Here is a 5,051-nt window from a genome sequence, read left to right as displayed (position 1 = left end):
ATTTCTTGCTTTGTTTGGAGAATCTATTTAGGTGCATCCCTGTATTTCAATTCTTTTGATTAAAACTACTGTATGTGTTCACTATTCTCAAATCTGTTTAAAAAAAAAACTTCCTTGTGTTTAAGTATATCTGTGATTTGTGTAGTGTTTTGAGTAATTGTGCTTGAGGTAAACAGTGTTTTTTTTTCCTTGATTCCTTTCCTCACTGGGCTATTTTCCCCGGTGGAGCCCTTGGGCTTTTATTATCCTGCTTTTCTGTCTAGGGTTGTAGGCTAGATAATAATAATAATAATAATAATAGTAATAATAATAATAGTAATAATAATAATAATAATAATAATAATGATAATAATAATAAAAGGTTTCTATAACAAATCTGATATATCCATATAGTAATCCCTTATAAAACCATTTATTTCCACAAAAGCATTAAATTTCCCTCCACTCTATAAATTTTCGCGTCCAACATCCATCAAAGGCTAATTTCGTGATGTGAATATCTTATGGCGTTGGGTGTCACATATGTTGCATCTCTTCACTTCCACTGGAAATTATACTGGCCACGTGGCCGCTTGATAGGTTCTGGGAACGTCGGAGGACTCCTGTTTGTCTTTAAATAGTTTGTGTTGCGTTTGGTCTAGATATATTTTAAGCGTAGCTATTTATACATATAGCACATGTTGTGAGTACTTGTTTGTATGCACACACACACACACACACACACACACACACACACATATATATATATATATATATATATATATATACGTCTATATATATATATATATATATATATATATATATATATATATATATATATATAGACGTATATATATATATATATATATATATATATATATATATATATATATGTATATATATAAATGTATATATATATATATATATATATATATATATATATATATATATATATATATATATATATACGTCTATATATATATATATATATATATATATATATATATATATATATAAATATATATATATATATATATATATATATATATATATATATATATATATGTATATACAAATATATATATATATATATATATATATATATATATATATATATATACGTATATATATATATATATATATATAAATATATATATTTATATGTATATATATATATATATATATATATATATATATATATATATATATATATATATCTATATATAAATACATATATATATATATATGTGTGTGTATATATAGGTATATATATGTATATATATATATGTATATATAAATACATATATACATTCATATATATATATATATATATATATATATATATATATATATATATATATATATATATATATATATATATATATATATATATATATATATATATATATATATATGTGTGTGTGTGTATATATTATACAGTATATATATATATATATATATATATATATATATATATATATATATATATATATATATATATACATATATATATACATATATATATATATATATATGTATGTGTGTGTGTGTGTGTATTATATATATATATATATATATATATATATATATATATATATATATATATATATATATATATATATATATTTATATATATATATGTATATATATGTATATTTATATATTTCTATATATATAAAACAAACAAACGTATATATATATATATATATATATATATATATATATATATATATATATATATATATCTATATTTATAACGACACCAAATGCTGCTGTTTATAGACGACTACAGGACATAGATCTGAGACATGTCAGTTTTCATCATCGTACTAGTCAGTAGGGATTGGTGATGGTAGGAAACTTTATCGTGATAATTGTAAGCCAACATAGTATGAGTGGCCCTGACTAGTACAGCTTTTCTGATCATGGTGATTGGCGATGTGCAAACCCTTCCACCAAGTTAAGGTTTCTCGACTCAGGAAGTTTATATATATATATATATATATATATATATATATATATATATATATATATATATATATATATATATATATATATATATATAAATTATATATATAATATATATATAAATTTATATATATATATATATATAAATTATATATATGTATAATATATATATATATATATATATATATATATATATATATATATATAAATATATATATATATATATATAAATATTTATATATATATATATATATATATATATATATATATATATATATATATACTCATAGAAACTATAAAGCCCACCTATTATACATCTGCCTTACTCTCAGGATGGATAGCGAGATTTGGTGTCCCTGAGCATATCACTTGTAACAGGGGGACCAGTTTCACCTCTCAATTATGTACATCATTAGTGAATCTCCTGGGAATCACCCAACATAAAAAACCGGCACACAATTTTTCTACCAACAAAATGGTTGACCGTTTTGACGCGACCCTCAAAGTAGCCTTGATGTCCTGCTACAAGGACTCCAACTGGTTTACTCAGCTTCCCTAGGTCCTCCTAGGATTAAGGACCACTCTCTAGGACACCCCTGAATTTTTGGAAGCTGGAATGGTTTATGACAACCTGTTGGTCATCTATATCTGTTTTTTTTTTCCGTCGACATCCTCCTCCGACAATCTCCAGCACCCATGTCATGGTTTGGGAAAATTTACTCCATGCTTCCAGATTACAAGCCCCCCCCCCCCAACCCCACCCCCAGTAAAGCAACACGTACCGACAGATTTGAACAAGGCATCGCACGTTTTCCTATGTAATGACACCAGCAAGCCACCGTTGATACCCCCTTACACGGGCCTTTTCCTCAATCCGTCAAACAACTAAGGCGTTCTTACCAACCGTTTGTGGCAAATAAGAGTGGGTCTCCATCTTGCATATTTCCTGCAAGATGGCCTATCTATAGTGTGCCTCTCCAGAGCAGGGTGCCTTATTTTACATGTAAGTCATTTTTAGGGGGAGCCATGTACCACACGTGCATCACAGAGGCTCGAGCACTGTAATAGTATTTTTGTCGCTCTCTCCTCTCACTGATAACCTGTTTATGCCTGTATGTTCTTGAATCCTTGTAATTGAAGCTTTGTGCCGTTCTTGACTGGAATGGGTTGTATATATACTAATGCTCCGTACAAATAAAGTTAGTTGCATTAGCCTAGTCTTTCAGTTATCACCTAACTGGTGATACACAAACTATAGATCTACCTGCTTAGTGATCCACAGCCATTGCCTGTCCTTCCCTGTTGGTAACTTGGGCAGGTTACTTTATGATATTTTCAGTTATAGTTTATGATGATCTACTTTAAAATTACTTAAGCTATCATTTCATAATCGACTTTATGATAACTAAAATTATCAATATAAAACTGCACTGCAGTGAAGTTACTATTTTCTTAGGTTTAGTTATCCTTTTTATCAATATCTGATTCAAGATAATCTTCTTTATATTTTGATTAAATTTGAAAGGAACATGCACTATATCTCCAATACGTATTTGTAAAACTATTGTGTTGGAACTAATATTCATATACACCTAAATTGGGAACCACATATATTTCATATCAAATCTAGATATAATGATGAAATTATCTCATATATTATATATATATATATATATATATATATATATATATATATATATTATATATATATATATATATATATATATATATATATATATGTATATATATATATACATATATATATATATATATGTACATATATGTATATATATATATATATATATATATATATATATATATATATATATATATATATATATATATATATATATATATATTTATGTTCATGTTTTCAGGTAATACTATTAATCTACTGTATATTCAATCTTAGTTTATTGCATTCCTTTTCAAATATAATGAACAGAAAAAAAAGGAAAAGCCAGAGAAATATGAATCTGTGTTCGACATAGCTCCTTCCCAAGTCTGCGAGAAAGGAATTTTCATTTCATAAAATAATAATAAAAGATGAACATGTGATAGTGAATTCAAAGCTACATAAAATGGAAAACATCTCACGTGAAAGTTGGAGAATTTTGTTGCTAAGGATTCAAATGAAATACACTCGCCAGATTGAAAAAACATATATAACTGAGTAGTCTTTGCAACATTATTTATGTTAGAAATACACAAATCGCATCTAATAGATTTTACTACATAACATAGAATATAATTCCCCTTTGTTGTCTAATTCCTTTATTTTTTTCCCCTTAATTGCTGTACCAGGCATCTCCCACAATCTAACAAGCATGGGAGACCACAAGTGAGAAATTGAAATCTGGGATAAGGAAAAAAAAAGCTATTAAGATAAGTTAAAAACACCCAAGTCGCTTATGGATCGCATAAAAGTTTCATGTTATTCTAAACTGACACTTTGAGATGAAATTGAAAAACTGAAGACGCAAATGTAATTTAGCATACGTCCTCTCTCTTTGTGGGGGAACATAGCGTCAGGTAACTTTACCTGTGTGCAGCCAATAATCCTTGGACATAGCGTCAGGTGACTTGTGTGCAGCCCATAATCCTTGACAATTAAATGTGGTAATGGTATTTACATTGAAGCATCGTTTGCTCAGCAAACGTGGCGGGTGGGGGGGGGGGCGCTCTCCGTATCTTGGATCTGAAGGAATTTGATCCAATTAGTTTCTCCCTTTATCTCTGAGGACACTTACTGCTTATCGTATAGTATTCTGTTCTTGCTTGGGGGTGATTGTTGGAAGAGCGAAAACTCTCCTAATTGATGGATATCTAATGCTTGTAGAAATGATGTTTCTTTGAAATCTGTTTCTTATCTTTTATATTGTTGAGGCGTTGAATATATGCATTTGTGTCAGGGTTCAATAATTTTAGGTTTTCGTTATTTTCATGTTGGTGACCCTATCAGAATGTTTTGCATTTTTTGTGATATTGGATGTGAAAATTATCTTTTGTATTATTATTTATCGATAGGACAAGCATAATATTGTTTAGTTTTATATATAATTGACCTAATTGGCAATCAAATTACTTTGCAACTTTCTGGAAAA

Source organism: Palaemon carinicauda, chromosome 32 (assembly GCF_036898095.1).
Source record: "Palaemon carinicauda isolate YSFRI2023 chromosome 32, ASM3689809v2, whole genome shotgun sequence".
Lineage (NCBI taxonomy): Eukaryota > Metazoa > Arthropoda > Malacostraca > Decapoda > Palaemonidae > Palaemon > Palaemon carinicauda.
This window is presented reverse-complemented; position numbering follows the sequence as displayed.